Here is a 17752-nt window from a genome sequence, read left to right on the forward strand (position 1 = left end):
GTTTACCCCGCCCACCCTTCAAAAAGGAACCTTTCCTCCTGGGGCCCAGGATCCACTGTGGCCCTGAGCGCTTACTCAAGATGGATTGATGTGGAATATTTTTAAACCCCAATGTTATAACTAGTCCCACAAAGACAGCGTGCGTCTCCACTCATCCGAGATGGTCAAAACAAGCTGGTTTTAGTGTTAAAAGATCATGATTTGGGTCGGTTGTGATTGAATGGAGGATCAGGTCCAGCCTCTGGAGTCAGATGATATGTGATGGGAGGCCACATATGACTGATGAACTTGAACTGGTGGAGCAGACACGCCGACACCAGCTTATAGAGGCGTCAGAACCAAAAACCTTGGACATGTTTGAAAACCCTGCTGCGCTTAACCCACACCAGAACATCCAAAGGCTTTTCAGTACATGGCGGTGTTTTCACGGCTCGAAAATCAACAAGAAAAAAAAATGAAGATGCGCAACATCTTGGACTGGAGTCAGATTTTGGGTTGGTTTTTTCCCCTCCTTATAAAAGTGCCTCTTAATAAGGGTTTAAAAGTCAACGCTTTGGCCCTTATTTTTGTGAAACTGGTGGAAAACAAACATTTTCACTGAGGACCCAGGGACGACCCAGTGGGACTTTTTTAACCTACCTGCTGCTGGAAAAAGAGACCGCTAGCTACTTAGCGAATCTGCCTGTTTAGCCCGAGTGCTAGAAGGCTAGCAAAATATCCAAAACACTAAAGAACACAATTACACACTTCTTAGTGGTTTGTTAGTTAGCTATTAATTAATTATTATGAAGCCAAGTAAACTATGTTTATTTTCTTTGAGCTAGCTCAGATACGTTAGCATGTTGCTAAATATCCAAAAAATTTAAGAACACAATTACACACTTCTTGGTGGTTAGTTAGCCATTTATTTATTTATTATTAAGCCAAGTAAACTATGTTTAAGCTAATGTTGGCTAGCTCAGACACGTTAGTTAGCTATTTACTATTATTATTATGCCAAGTAAACTATGGGGTTTTTTTTAAGCTAATGTTAACTAGCTCAGACACGTTAGCATGTTGCTAAATATCCAAACCATTAAAAGAACAATTACACACTTCTTGGCGGTTACTTAGCTATTTATTTTATTATTATTATCATCATCATTATTATTAAGCCAAGTAAACTATGTTTTTTTAAGCTCATGTTGGCTAGCTCAGACACGTTAGTTAGCTATTTATTTACTATTATTATTATTATTATTATTATGCCAAGTAAACTATGGGGTTTTTTTTTTGTTTTTTTTAAGCTAATGTTAGCTAGCTCAGACACGTTAGCATGTTGCTAAATATCCAAAACATTAAACACAATTACACACTTCTTGGTGGTTACTTATTATTATTATTATTATTATTATTATTATTAAGCCAAGTAAACTGTTTTTTTTTCTTTTAGCTAATATTAGCTAGCTCAGACACGTTAGCATGTTGCTAAATATCCAAAAACATTAAAGAACAATTACACACTTCTTGGTGGTTACTTAGCTTTTTATTATTATTATTATGCCAAATAAACTATGGTGTGTGTGTTTTTTTTTTTTTTAACTAATATTAGCTAGCTCAGACATGTTAGCATGTTGCTAAATATCCAAAACATTAAAGAACACAATTACACACTTCTTGGTGATTGGTTGGTTATTATTATTATTATGCGAAGTAAACATACATGTCAAGTTATACGGTTTCCCTGTATTTTGTACGGGAAAATGCAAAATCTTTGGCTAATACTGTACAGCGTACGCTGATTTTCATATGGGAAAATTATGTTTTGTATCAGAGATTTTTTTCCGTTACTCCGAGAAAATTCTCTTAGCATCCACCATTTATTTTTTCAAACACGCATGCCCAATGAAACGTAACTATTTTCGATTTATGTGGTTTTATAGTTGCACATAGTTTTCTCGGTCATTTAAGTCCATCGGCTCGGACTGCCCAGACTTCTGTGATGGCTACAGAAGTTATGTTCTGCCAATTTCTCATGGAACACAACATCCCACTGACTGTGGCAGACCATTTTTCGCAGCTAGCAAAAAAAAAAAGTTTCCCCGATTCAAAGACTGCACAGGTAAGCATTTGTGTTCTTGGGTTTTTTTTTAAAGTTTTTACTGTTTGCATGTAGGAAAGCTTCCTCCATTATCATGATAATTTCAGGAGGCGATACTGGGAGTCGTCATTTATACAACGGCAACTGTAGTTACCCGTCGATTTCTGGTTTCGCTTCCCTTAAACATTTTAATTGCTGATACAGTGTTTCCCACAGACCAGGTAGCAATTTGTGGTGCTCCACTGTGCCGATGAGTGAATCGTGCGCGGTGGTGTCGTGGCGGTCGGTGGAGTCGGTCATTGGGGTGTATGCAAAGTGTTTACAGCGGGCGGTGTTCAAACACACAATATTTTTCTTCAGAGTCACCTGCTGGGACTATTTTAAAGCTACAAGAAGCATTTGAGATTATTCAGTTCAATCTAAATTCTTTTAAGTTCTTTAAGAGAAGACAGCTAAAACAATTTTTACCAGAACCCTGCCTGGTTTCATTCTTCGACCCAACTTTACATTACAGGGCAGGCCATTAGTTTGCTGGGCTTGATGTTGGTGGAAAACCTGTCTTTTAAATTTATGAAAATTACTCACCAAAATTGAAGTTAAAGTTTAGTTTTTTGCTTTTTTGGTGGCAATCTTTCAATCATTCTTTAGTTAACATTCAAGGAATAAATTGCAAAAAACACACTGGAGGTTTTTATTTTAAATACTGAACTCAACATTTACCTCAACCAATACTAAAATGAAATACACTACCGTTCAAAAGTTTGGGGTCACCCAGACAATTTAGTGTTTTCCATGAAAAGTCACACTTTTATTTCCCACCATAAGTTGTAAAATGAATAGAAAATATAGTCAAGACATTTTTCTGAGCATTTAATCGACCCCACAAATGTGATGCTCCAGAAACTCAATCTGCTCAAAGGAAGGTCAGTTTTATAGCTTCTCTAAAGAGCTCAACTGTTTTCAGCTGTGCTAACATGATTGTACAAGGGTTTTCTAATCATCCATTAGCCTTCTGAGGCAATGAGCAAACACATTGTACCATTAGAACACTGGAGTGAGAGTTGCTGGAAATGGGCCTCTATACACCTATGTACAACCCCGATTCCAAAAAAGTTGGGACAAAGTACAAATTGTAAATAAAAACGGAATGCAGTGATGTGGAAGTTTCAAAATTCCATATTTTATTCAAAATAGAACATAGATGACATATCAATTGTTTAAACTGAGAAAATGTATCATTTAAAGAGAAAAATTAGGTGATTTTAAATTTCATGACAACAACACATCTCAAAAAAGTTGGGACAAGGCCATGTTTACCACTGTGAGACATCCCCTTTTCTCTTTACAACAGTCTGTAAACGTCTGGGGACTGAGGAGACAAGTTGCTCAAGTTTAGGGATAGGAATGTTAACCCATTCTTGTCTAATGTAGGATTCTAGTTGCTCAACTGTCTTAGGTCTTTTTTGTCGTATCTTCCGTTTTATGATGCGCAAAATGTTTTCTATGGGTGAAAGATCTGGACTGCAGGCTGGCCAGTTCAGTACCCGGACCCTTCTTCTACGCAGCCATGATGCTGTAATTGATGCAGTATGTGGTTTGGCATTGTCATGTTGGAAAATGCAAGGTCTTCCCTGAAAGAGACGTCGTCTGGATGGGAGCATATGTTGCTCTAGAACCTGGATATACCTTTCAGCATTGATGGTGTCTTTCCAGATGTGCAAGCTGCCCATGCCACACGCACTAATGCAACCCCATACCATCAGAGATGCAGGCTTCTGAACTGAGCGCTGATAACAACTTGGGTCGTCCTTCTCCTCTTTAGTCCGAATGACACGGCGTCCCTGATTTCCATAAAGAACTTCAAATTTTGATTCGTCTGACCACAGAACAGTTTTCCACTTTGCCACAGTCCATTTTAAATGAGCCTTGGCCCAGAGAAGACGTCTGCGCTTCTGGATCATGTTTAGATACGGCTTCTTCTTTGAACTATAGAGTTTTAGCTGGCAGTGGCGGATGGCACGGTGAATTGTGTTCACAGATAATGTTCTCTGGAAATATTCCTGAGCCCATTTTGTGATTTCCAATACAGAAGCATGCCTGTATGTGATGTAGTGCCGTCTAAGGGCCCGAAGATCACGGGCCCCCAGTATGGTTTTCTGGCTTTGACCCTTACGCACAGAGATTCTTCCAGATTCTCTGAATCTTTTGATGATATTATGCACTGTAGATGAGGATATGTTCAAACTCTTTGCAATTTTACACTGTCGAACTCCTTTCTGATATTGCTCCACTATTTGTCGGCGCAGAATTAGGGGGATTGGTGATCCTCTTCCCATCTTTACTTCTGAGAGCCGCTGCCACTCCAAGATGCCCTTTTTATACCCAGTCATGTTAATGACCTATTGCCAATTGACCGAATAAGTTGCGATTTGGTCCTCCAGCTGTTCCTTTTTTGTACCTTTAACTTTTCCAGCCTCTTATTGCCCCTGTCCCAACTTTGAGATGTGTTGCTGTCATGAAATTTCAAATGAGCCAATATTTGGCATGAAATTTCAAAATGTCTCACTTTCGACATTTGATATGTTGTCTATGTTCTATTGTGAATACAATATCAGTTTTTGAGATTTGTAAATTATTGCATTCCGTTTTTATTTACAATTTGTACTTTGTCCCAACTTTTTTGGAATCGGGGTTGTAGATATTGCACCAAAAACCAGACATTTGCAGCTAGAATAGTCATTTACCACATTAGCAATGTATAGAGTGCATTTCTGATCAGTTTAAAGTGATCATTGAAAAGAACAGTGCTTTTCTTTCAAAAATAAGGACATTTCAAAGTGACCCCAAACTTTTGAACGGTAGTGTAAATAGTATAATGTAACAACAAAATAATAATAAAATAGATAGCATCAACTAGGCATCCCCGCGAGTATAACAACATTTTATTTAGGCTAGCGGGAAATCCTTATTTATTGTGAATGTCAAGCCATTATTAATAACTTGCATGAATGCTGAAGCGGGATAAACGGGATAATGCAATAAGGCCGGTTCCTCGCGTCAAGCTGCTACTGTATGCATCAAAATTGGTTTATAGCCTGACTCAGGGATGTCTGTTTCCTGTAAGCCAAGAAGGCTATGATAAAGCTTATCATGAGCACGACGTAGGCTACCTTTTAAAATAAGGGGTCGGAAGGAAAATCGGGAAGGCTGCGTTATTTTTAATTAGTCTAACAGGCCTACTTGCAGTCCGGGTATATGCGCAACGGCAGGCCTGTGTACACGCTTCTCCGTCTCTCTGTGTGTGGGGGTGTGCGCGCATGAACGAGAAGAAAGAGCACTATGAATGAACGGAACGATACGCAATGGAATTTTTTTTTTCAAAATCGCGAGTCTGATTGTGTGGCGATAGGAATCCATTGTGTGGCGCTGCGCCACACAATGGTCTATGTATGGGAAACCCTGCGATAGACATTATATGTAGACACAGATGACCAACACCCGTTACTACCATCAGTCGTCAGTAAACTGGAAAAGTATTGAATGAAGAGTAATGGTGGTAACGACCGTTGGTAACCTGTCTCGAAAACGTGTAGTAGGGGATGGAAGCAATTTAACACCATCTACATATTTTTGCCGTGCTCCGATTTTCTTTTATTGACCAGGAAAATAATCGATGTATATTGGGGAAAGGTCTTGGATGCAGAAACTGCTCTGGGTGTTGCCAGGTTTCCAATGCTGAAACAACTTTTTACTGCTTTACTGTGCCTCCCACAGAGCAGTGCAGATAGCGAGAGGGCTTTTTTATTGGTTCGGAAAATTCATCAGGAGTCCAGAAAAAAATCTGGCTGCAGACACATTAACTGCGTATCTGCAAATTAAAATGAACGGGGACGAGGAGCTACAGCTGCTACCCAAGCAGTGATATTATAGCTCGTGCCAAATCTGCAACATTTTTGTACAACACAGAACACTCCAAAAAGGAATAAGATTCTTTTTATAAATTACTGGGAAGATTTTCAATTTAACTTCATAATGTATTAATATTTTCACTTATCCTTGTTTACATAATTATACTTGATGTGGTTCAGTCATCTTTAGTTGGATCGAACACTGCTTGCGGTGTCGACACTTTTCTCAAATGGAACTTTTACTAACTGTTTGACATGATTATATATAATTTATTACCTGTAACCTACTATTTTAATTCACGTACCGACTTAGTACTGCTGTTCTATTTCAAGTAATTTTCTTTGGTGGGGTGTAATATTGTAGGTGATGTCAACGCTTGTCAAATAGAACTTTGTGTAATTTTTATGAACTATTTAATATTAATACATTTTATTTGCAAAATTTACATCAATAATTCTGGTATTACAGATACAGTGCATATTAAATAATTAAGTTTATAGTTCAGTCACTCTCTTTAGTAGATAATTGTTTACTTGACTGGACATATAGTCCTTTTTAAAGGAAAAGGCAACTTTTGTACAAAATCACCACAAATAGATAGATAAATATATAAAGTAATCGATCATGGAATTTATAGAGAAAGAACAGACCGCATAACAGTATCTTTTAACTTTTAATAATATGGGCTTGCGCTGAGCTCAGCGAAGATGCGTTCCGCCATATTGATCTACTGCGTGACGTCATGCGGCCCACCACTGAAAAGAACTCTTCAGGGCTTCATGGTAATAAGGTAAAAAACCAGTACAATCGCTTCTTTAAAGTTTCACCAAATGGTTTTATTTATGCAACTTCAAGCTCATAATACTGTAGAACTTTGGTTGAGTAAAAACACGGAGCAAAAACATGGCTGAATCCTGAATGACTCCTATTTGGATTTGTCCTACCAAGCCTACTGCGCATGCACGAAGCGGCTCGGCTCGGTTTTCCCTTTCGGGCGCTCTCGTTTTCTGTTACAATTTGGTAAAGAAAAAAATAAATAAATATTATTTACCAGCTTACCGGGTCCATGAACATAAATCTGACAGCTGACAAGGTCGGGATATAAACGAATCGAATACAAGCCACCCGCCGGGACTCCTAATCACAGTGATCTGTCTGTAAACACTGTTTTCATGGGCCCAGTGACGTCACAGATCAGCGGGAGGCGCATTAACGAAAGATTCTGATTGGTTTATAGTTGCCCACAATCTCAAAATGGCTGACTCCTCCAACTTCGACTCCTCTGTGTCAATTCATGATTTCAAAGTTAAAAATATTTTTTCATGTTCGATATATAATGGAAATAATTAATGGAATTGATTACGTATATGTTTTTCTCCTATTACACACCTGGTTTTGTACAAAAGTTGCCTTTTCCTTTAATTCCGTTGTTTTCTCTGGGATCTAAAATTTCTTTTTATTCAGTACATGCTTATTTGATCCCTTTAACTTGATGCAGTGTGATAAATATGCCGATTACAATGGGAGTGTATAAGGTGGAATAAAACAGTCGGTGCTTTGGATTATATATTGGAATTTTTTCTCGTGTATAAGGGCTCATGGGTGTGTGTGTAAGGGAAAAGTACAGATTTTGTAAGGGCACGGGTAACTAAAGGTTGGCATGTGTGAGTTAGCGGCTAGTCAGAAAAGTTGGATCCAGTTGCTAAGCTAACTAGCTGTCAGCATTAGCACATGTGCGAGTATGAAAGCTAACGGATACAAACACTGCAGATAATTTGATGATTGTTAAAAACAGACAGACGCGCTGAAAAACGTCATTAAATGTGTTAAAGTGCATATCACGGGTAAATTCAGGAGCAAGATCAATGTAATGCTCCTATTTTATATTAAACTTTGGTCAAATATCCGTCACATTTTGCGCAATTTTTTTTACCTTGCGCAATACCAGAAAAATTCAGTTGAAATCAAGCCATTTGAGGCGAACTGGTCCGCCTCTGAAAAAACTTGGCATTTGGATTTCCCGGGAAACGTCGAGTTTCGTGACGTCGCGTGCGGGACGCCTCCCTCTGAATCCTACGTCAGCGCTGGTTTGTTTATGAGAAAACGACCCGGTGGTTTTCTGCAAATTTCTTCAACGTTATGGCATAATTATTAAAATGGTTAACAGATGTATCATAGGAGGGTGTAGAAACACCAATCTTGATGGGATTAGTACTCATCGTTTCCCAAAAGACCGGACAATGAGAGAGAAATGGGAGCGCTTGGTCTACACAGGCTGTGCACTGAAACCGTGCAAAGCTCGCGCAGCCTGCTGGCGCTTCCGCAGGTGACGTCACGAATCTGGCTCCAGACTCCCTTGGGATTTTTCCAGACACGTTTTGTTATTTTATTTTTTTCTGCTGTAGACAGATGGCCTTGTGCAAAATTACCCTTCTGGATGAGTGTGTAAAGGGACATACTTTCAGATTTAAAAAAAAAAAAAAACTAAATTGGTCCAGAACATGCCCTTTAAAAGTACAAACAGCAAACGGAGAGAAAATAATTTTTTTTTGATGTTTTCAGAAATGTTAATGTGGGCAGAAATGAACCATTCGGCTAAAGTTTTAAGAGATAAAATTATTTCTCTAACTTAATGTTAGTTTGTGTGCTTGTTTGTTGGAAAACTCTGATAGTTTACTTGAAGTTTATTAAAAGTTAAATAGTTCCTCTGAGGAGGAATATTAGTGAAGCTAAGGTTAGCTAGCCAGCTAATTAGTATAGGTAATCGTATGGGGCCGAGTAAAATTAAGGATTAATTTCACGAGTGATTTCAAAGTTTTGAAAATTGCCCACAATTTCAAAACTTTGAAATCACGAATGAAATTGATCATTAATTTTACGAGGAACCTTATGATTACTTGTTTATAATACAACCCTGATTCCAAAAAAGTTGGGACAAAGTACAAATTGTAAATAAAAATGGAATGCAATGATGTGGATGTTTCAAAATTCCATATTTTATTCAGAATAGAACATAGATGACATATCAAATGTTTAAACTGAGAAAATGTATCATTTAAAGAGAAAAATTAGGTGAAAAATTTTTAGGAGAATACGTCTGCGCTTCTGGATCATGTTTAGATACAGCTTCTTCTTTGAACTATAGAGTTTTAGCTGGCAACGGCGGATGGCACGGTGAATTGTGTTCACAGATAATGTTCTCTGGAAATATTCCTGAGCCCATTTTGTGATTTCCAATACAGAAGCATGCCTGTATGTGATGCAGTGCCGTCTAAGGGCCTGAAGATCATGAAACTTCAAAATGTCTCACTTTCGACATTTGATATGTTGTCTATGTTCTATTGTGAATACAATATCAGTTTTTGAGATTTGTAAATTATTGCATTCCGTTTTTATTTACAATTTGTACTTTGTCCCAACTTTTTTGGAATCGGGGTTGTATATCAGGCCAAATTCATACTTCGGAAGCCATTTAAGTTCACAACATTTGTCATTCATGTTTTCTGAACCAATCAGGGCGTGCGTTTGAATCAGTTTCTAAAGCGTCTTTTGGTATTTTCATTTTCGCTTGAGCTTTCAACTGGTTTATCATTTCTTCGTCAAATATAGCGAAACACGGCATTGCAGAGTCAGCCATTTTGTTGACAAAATTTGCTAATTTTTGTAACCGTAACCAAGCAACGAACTAGCCAATAGCATTTCAGAAATACGACCCGTGTTAAGGAAAAAAGCCCTCCTTGATTGACCAATCAGAATTGAGTAATTTGGCCCTATGTATTATAAGCACAGTTAGCATAGCTAATGTGACTAAATTATTGTTTTTCAGTGTTCAGGATTTTATTTATGTTTTTATTGGGCTGTGAAACAGTGAATGGACCCTCTGGGAAATAATAACCGAGTTATTATGGATAAGGCGCCATACCATAAATCCGGGGACCCGGGTTCGATTCCGACTCGAGGTCATTTCCCGATCCCTCCCCATCTCTCTCTCCCGCTCATTTCCTATCTCTACACTGTCCTATCCAATAAAGGTGAAAAAAGCCCCAAAAAAATCTTAAAAAAAAAAAAAAAAGATGAAACGTGTCCGAGTTTACGACTGTATTGAGTTGTTCATTGGTGCGGTTCAGAAAAGTGCTATAGAACTAATAGGACAGAAAACAGTGTCAGTGAGCAGAAATGAGACGATAAACACTGACAACAAGCGAAAAGATTAAAGCATTTAGTCAAACGTATTTTTAGAAACATCCACAATGTGATAACTGAGTGTTTAAATGCTTTTATTGAGGGGATGGTGGCATTGAATCAGGTTTAAAAACACACAGGCCGGTGGTGAAAACTGAAAGGAATGTTTATTACAGATTCTCTGTACAGAATTGTCTTTGCACATCTTGATGCATTTCTCACAGAAGGAAAAAAAAAAGATAAAATTCCAGAATTGTTTGTGTGCCCGAGTTTGCAGTAGAATCACTTGTGTAAAGGTGTGCTTTAGATTATATATTGGAATTTTTTCTCGTGTATAAGGGCTCATGGGTGTGTGTGTGTAAGGGAAAAGTACAGATTTGGTAAGGGCACGGGTAACTAAAGGTTGACATGTATGAGTTAACTATGTGGTTTTTTTAGCTAATGTTTGCTAGCTGAGACACGTTAGCATGTTGCTAAATATCCAAAACATTAAAGAACAATTACACACTTCTTGGTGGTTACTTAGCTATTTATTTTTATTATTAAGCCAAGTAAATTGTTTTTTTCTTTTAGCTAATATTAGCTAGCTGAGACACGTTAACATGTTGCTAAGTGGGTTTTTTTTAGCTAATATTAGCTAGCTGAGACACGTTAGCATGTTGCTAAATACCCAAAACATTAAAGAACACATTTACACACTTCTTGGTGGTTACTTAGCTATTTATTATTATTATTATTATTATTATTATTATTATTATGCCAAATAAACTATGGTGCGTGGGGTTTTTTTTTTTAGCTAATGTTAGCTAGCTCAGACACATTAACTTGTTGCTAAATATCCAAAATATTAAAAGAACACAATTACACACTTCTTGGTGGTTATTTATTATTATTATTATTATTATTATTATTATTATTATTATTAAGCCAAGTAAACTGTTTTTTTTCTTTTAGCTAATATTAGCTAGCTGAGACATGTTAGCATGTTGCTAAATACCCAAAACATTAAAGAACAATTACACACTTCTTGGTGGTTACTTAGCTATTTATTATTATTATTATGCCAAATAAACTATGGTGCGTGGGGTTTTTTTTAGCTAATGTTAGCTAGCTCAGACACATTAACGTGTTACTAAATATCCAAAACATTAAAGAATACAATTACACACTTCTTGGTGGTTATTTATTATTATTAAGCCAAGTAAACTATGTTTTTCTTTTAGCTAATATTAGCTAGCTGAGACACGTTAACATGTTGCTAAGTGGGTTTTTTTTAGCTAATATTAGCTAGCTGAGACACGTTAGCATGTTGCTAAGTGGGTTTTTTTTTAGCTAATATTAGCTAGCTGAGACACGTTAGCATGTTGCTAAATACCCAAAACATTAAAGAACACATTTAAACACTTCTTGGTGGTTACTTAGCTATTTATTATTATTATTATTATTATTATTATTATGCCAAATAAACTATGGTGCGTGGGGTTTTTTTTTTTAGCTAATGTTAGCTAGCTGAGACACGTTAGCATGTTGCTAAATACCCAAAACATTAAAGAACACATTTAAACACTTCTTGGTGGTTACTTAGCTATTTATTATTATTATTATTATTATTATTATTATGCCAAATAAACTATGGTGCGTGGGGTTTTTTTTTTAGCTAATATTAGCTAGCTGAGACACGTTAGCATGTTGCTAAATACCCAAAACATTAAAGAACACATTTAAACACTTCTTGGTGGTTACTTAGCTATTTATTATTATTATTATTATTATTATTATTATGCCAAATAAACTATGGTGCGTGGGGTTTTTTTTTTTAGCTAATGTTAGCTAGCTGAGACACGTTAGCATGTTGCTAAATACCCAAAACATTAAAGAACACATTTAAACACTTCTTGGTGGTTACTTAGCTATTTATTATTATTATTATTATTATTATTATTATGCCAAATAAACTATGGTGCGTGGGGTTTTTTTTTTTAGCTAATATTAGCTAGCTGAGACACGTTAGCATGTTGCTAAATACCCAAAACATTAAAGAACACATTTAAACACTTCTTGGTGGTTACTTAGCTATTTATTATTATTATTATTATTATTATTATGCCAAATAAACTATGGTGCGTGGGGTTTTTTTTTTTTAGCTAATGTTAGCTAGCTGAGACACGTTAGCATGTTGCTAAATACCCAAAACATTAAAGAACACATTTAAACACTTCTTGGTGGTTACTTAGCTATTTATTATTATTATTATTATTATTATTATTATTATTATTATGCCAAATAAACTATGGTGCGTGGGGTTTTTTTTTTTAGCTAATATTAGCTAGCTGAGACACGTTAGCATGTTGCTAAATACCCAAAACATTAAAGAACACATTTAAACACTTCTTGGTGGTTACTTAGCTATTTATTATTATTATTATTATTATTATGCCAAATAAACTATGGTGCGTGGGTTGTTTTTTTTTTAGCTAATGTTAGCTAGCTCAGACACATTAACGTGTTACTAAATATCCAAAACATTAAAGAACACAATTACACACTTCTTGGTGGTTATTTATTATTATTAAGCCAAGTAAACTATGTTTTTCTTTTAGCTAATATTAGCTAGCTGAGACACGTTAGCATGTTGCTAAATACCCAAAACATTAAAGAACACATTTACACACTTCTTGGTGGTTACTTAGCTATTTATTTTTATTATACCAAATAAACTATGGTGTGCGCGGTTGGTTTGTTTGTTTTTAGCTAACGTTAGCATGTTGCTAATGACAGCCTAGTGAAGTTACACTGGTTAAGTTTGACATTATTTCCAAACAATACAAAAAAAAAGTAATGTTTCTTTAAAGTAACCCAGGCTGTCAGTATTACCAAAATTATTTCAAACGCGAATATTTTTAAGTTTAGTGCGGGGTTGTTGGGTTCATTCAGGGCCCGTGTCCACCGTCCCGCCCTCCCCGAGCAGTCGCGCCGCTTTCCCGGGTTTCCCGTCTCATGATTCCGCCTGCACAAGGTCAACCGAGCCGAACACGCTCTCCTTTTCACAGCCGAGCTTTAAACTGCTATCATTATTTTTAAAATAAAAAGCAGTTATTCGCGTATGCTTCCTTAACAGCTGCATTAACATCAACGCCGAAATGCTCATAAACTCAAAGTAAAATGTTAAAATTAAACTCCGTTTAAAATCAACCACTGTTGTTGTTAAAAAGACTTCATGCTGTCCTAAAGCGCCGGGTCCGAACAGCGTCTGGGTTTGGATCGAGCCGAATATCTGCTTCTAATTCCGTGTGGCGTTACCGACCATTGTCTGAACTCGAGCCCAGTAATGGCGCCGTGATTCCGGGAGGAGTCAGCACACAGCTTCCGCTGGCAGCGACGCCTCGGCAAAACACCGAGTATTTCTTCCACTCGGAAAACACAGCAAGGTTTTCCGACATTTTCTATCTCCTTCTCCGCAGCCGTTTATCTAGTTTTGTATGATTCGTCCGGAAAACAAGCTGTTTAGTGGGAGAAAAACAACAAAAATCGGTTTGATTTACAAATGGTGGCCAAATTAAAAACACATGCGACCCGACGGCGTTTTCAGGTTGAGTCTTAAACGCAAGGAATTTGATAAATTCAAGTTTTCGGTGTTGTATGCATTTCCAAAGCCGCAGTGCGAGCAGGGCCTTGAGCTTTTCTTCGCCCCCCGAAGTCTCTTCACCGCAGAGCCGCCATGAATGTTACAAAGACTCGGGGACTGGCGCTGTGAAAACCCGAGAAAACGAGCTCAAAAAACAGCAAACGACTCACCTTTTTTGGAACACTTAACGCCGGATCCTCTTCGCAATCGATATGCAGTTCGACTTTAGTGTTTATTAAGTGTAGAAAGTGTCGATTTTTTTAGCCGTAAACCCCGGGGAGTCAAGTCGAAACGGATCCGACAAAAGGAGCGTCTGGTTCGGTATGAAACTCCGCCCAGCGCCGCAGGGGGAGGAACTCCGGGGGAAAACATGCAAGGGGGCAAAAAGGAGGACATGGAGACTTAAATATAATATAATATATATTAAAAACACTTTTTATACACAGTTTTTTTTATTCACGGTGTAGTATGGACCTTGACTGCTGAATATAGGTGCATAATAATAATAATAATAATAATAACCAGCTAATGTCAGATTATATTAAAAAACCGACATTTTTCTTTGGGGATTATTCATTTTTTCTGACAATAAACCTGAAACAGCCCAGTATTTCAATGAACTTTATTCCTCCTGAAGTGACTAACCCGGTTTAAGTCTCTGAGCCCAGGAGCAGGTCCCATACAAGCGGCTGTGCGGTGAGTGTTAGCGCCGGTGCTGATCTCACACCCTCCTGCTGCTGCCACAACCAGCGTCCATAAAAAGGAGAAACCCACGTCCGTGTATAATCCCTTAGTGTTCGAGGACATGCGTGTCTTGTTGGTGAGAGGAAAAGGACACGCCAAAGCCAAACATCCCCCAGCCTGAAGCGCCAGAGCTCCGTCCTAGAACACACACCACTCTGCTGCTCAATAACACAACACCAGGACGCTCGCGCTCATGTTGGGGTGGCCGCTGCCTCCCTGAACTCCGCCCTGTGCCACCCTAATGACCATCCCATCTCCTCTCTGTCACCTCTGTTCTTCCTGTACAAAAAGTCTAAAATCACCACTATAGCTGAACTTCCAGCTCTGTTCTGTTCCCCAAATACACCTGACCATGTAGGGAGACTAGCAATATGCAGTACAGGTTCGAATCCTGGGCGGCACCGTGGTGTAGTGGTTAGCGCTGTCGCCTCACAGCAAGAAGGTCCGGGTTCGAGCCCCGTGGCCGGCGAGGACCTTTCTGTGTGGAGTTTGCATGTTCTCCGCGTGGGTTTCCTCCGGGTGCTCCGGTTTCCCCCACAGTCCAAAGACATGCAGGTTAGGTTAACTGGTGACTCTAAATTGAGCGTAGGTGTGAATGTGAGTGTGAATGGTTGTCTGTGTCTGTGTCAGCCCTGTGATGACCTGGCGACTTGTCCAGGGTGTACCCCGCCTTTCACCCATAGTCAGCTGGGATAGGCTCCAGCTCGCCTGCGACCCTGTAGAACAGGATAAAGCAGCTAGAGATAATGAGATGAGATGAGGTTCGAATCCTACGGGGAAGCGAACATCACAAGAAACTTAGTCCTGGGCAAGATTTAGACAGCTTTTATTCATGACTTGTGGGTGGTAGAAAAGGGCAACTGGACTTGCTTGAAGTTCTTGAAAACATTTCACCTCTCATCCGAAAGGCTTCCTCAGTTCTGTCTGACTAATAAGTGACCCACACCGACATGATGCCTCAACGACACCTTAGATGAGCTGGTCATCAGAATTCTGATTCTGACCCATGAGAGGATAAATATCTGATACTCCTTATTAGTCAGACAGAACTGAGGAAGCCTTTCGGATGAGAGGTGAAACGTTTTCAAGAATCTTCAAGCAAGTCCAGTTGCCCTTTTCTACCACCCACAGTTTACTATGACCTGGATGACTGAGAATCTTCACAGACAGATCACCTGACTTGTATGAAAATAAAAGAATGCACGTGACGTTTTGAAATATCACAAACTGCGGACCAGTCTAGGCTCGGAACTTTAATTTTACCAGTACGGATCAGTTTGATCATTTTAGTTCACTACAGTTAATTAAGTACACCATCATATTTTGGGTGTAAAATGAAATTAGTATTGATTTATGGGTGGGTGGAGGATAAGGGCTTTTATTTTGTTGGAAATTCACTGCGGGGTCCATGCGCTGCTTGAGGAGACATAATTCTCATCATCATCTTTCAGCTGTTCCTGGTAGGGGCCACCACAGGAAATCAAGTCCCTACATCTCATCCTGTCCTCTGTATCACCAACCCATACATGATCACCTGACTTGCATCAAAATAAAAGTCTGCACATGACGTTTTGAAATATCACAAACTGCGGACCAGTCTAGGCTCGGAACTTTAATTTTACCAGTGCGGATCAGTTTGATCATTTTAGTTAACTACAGTAAATTAAGTACACCATCATATTTTGGGTGTAAAATGAAATTAGTATTGATTTATGGGTGGGTGGAGGATAAGGGCTTTTATTTTGTTGGAAATTCACTGCGGGGTCCATGCGCTGCTTGAGGAGACATAGTTCACATCATCTTTCAGCTGTTCCTGGTAGGGGTCACCACAGGAGATCAAGTCCCTACATCTCCTCCTGTCCTCTGTATCTTCGGTCACACCAACTGTCCTCATGTCCTACTTCACCACATCCATAAATCTCATTTGTTCTTCCTCTTCTTTTCCTCATATACCCTGAGCCTCTGCTCTGTACGTTTCCAAACCATCTCAATCTCATCTCTCTCACTTTGTCTCCAAGTCATCCTACATGTCCTGTCCCTCTAATATACTTTCTAATCCTGTCCAACTTTGTCCCTCCTAATGAAAATCTCAACGTCTTCAACTCTGCTACCTCCAATTCAACCTCCTGTCTTTTTGTCAGTGCCACTGTCTCCAAACCATACAACATAGTTATTATGCACTATTCGGGGGGGGGTTAACTGGTGACAATTAGGGTAAAAGTTAATTATCGGGGCGGCACGGTGGTGTAGTGGTTAGCACTGTCACCTCACAGCAAGAAGGTCTGGGTTCGAGCCCCGTGGCCAACAGGGGCCTTTCTGTGTGGAGTTTGCATGTTCTCCCCGTGTCCGCGTGGGTTTCCTCCGGGTGCTCCGGTTTCCCCACAGTCCAAAGACATGCAGGTTAGGTTAACTGGTGACTCTAAATTGACCGTAGGTGTGAATGTGAGTGTGAATGGTTGTCTGTGTCTATGTGTCAGCCCTGTGATGACCTGGCGACTTGTCCAGGGTGTACCCCGCCTTTCGCCCGTAGTCAGCTGGGATAGGCTCCAGCTTGCCTGCGACCCTGTAGAACAGGATAAAGCGGCTAGAGATAATGAGATGAGATGAGATCACAAATACTACTGCTATAATACACTACATAATTAATAATGGTGACCACAGACGAATGTCAAGTCTAACACACGGTCAGGCTGACCTCAAACCTAAACATTTGATAGTAATTCAAAAAGGAGTCAAAACAATAACACAACAGATGGGTAGAAATGTTGAGTTGCTTTATTAAGTCTGCACTGTGTATAAACACAGAGGAATTACTGTTTTCACACCATCACATCATGGTCATTCTGATTCAGTCTCACAAAATCACACCATCTCACTCTTCACCATCATTCATACAACACACACAATGTCACTTCTGCTTCACATTTCTCACCAAGCAAAAGCAACGACACAGTTTCATCCGGCCCTTTTACAGCAACATTATATTAAAAAGGCACTACATCAGAAGCTCAAGTGGTTGTAGCACAAGTGTTTTTGGCAGGAGCAAATGGAAATGTACAATTTCATACACAAGTACAATAACATTTTGTCCACGGTTTTTTTTTTTTAAATTAAAAAAAAAAAAGTGTGAATGTTATCATTGGAATGTAAGATTGCACTTGTAACAATTAATCCATCTTTTGCTCATTAAGTGTTTAAAAGTACGACATCAC

The 17752-nt window shown here is 38.7% G+C and overlaps 1 protein-coding gene across 6 annotated transcripts in view; it reads right to left on the reverse strand.

Annotated features, from left to right (window-relative positions):
- ubtfl (upstream binding transcription factor, like) overlaps nucleotides 1-14135 on the reverse strand; it is a 53708-nt gene extending 39573 nt beyond the window's left edge. For 5 of the 6 annotated variants that reach the window (XM_060932576.1, XM_060932592.1, XM_060932583.1 and 2 more), the window contains exon 1: nucleotides 13967-14134. The gene's annotated coding sequence lies outside the window, so the exon portion shown is untranslated. Of the gene's footprint in view, nucleotides 1-13966 lie in introns of all 6 variants that reach the window. The other variant, XM_060932600.1, reaches the window with a different exon arrangement.
- Between the last annotated feature and the right edge of the window lie 3617 nt (nucleotides 14136-17752).

Source organism: Neoarius graeffei, chromosome 1, assembly GCF_027579695.1.
Source record: "Neoarius graeffei isolate fNeoGra1 chromosome 1, fNeoGra1.pri, whole genome shotgun sequence".
NCBI lineage: Eukaryota > Metazoa > Chordata > Actinopteri > Siluriformes > Ariidae > Neoarius > Neoarius graeffei.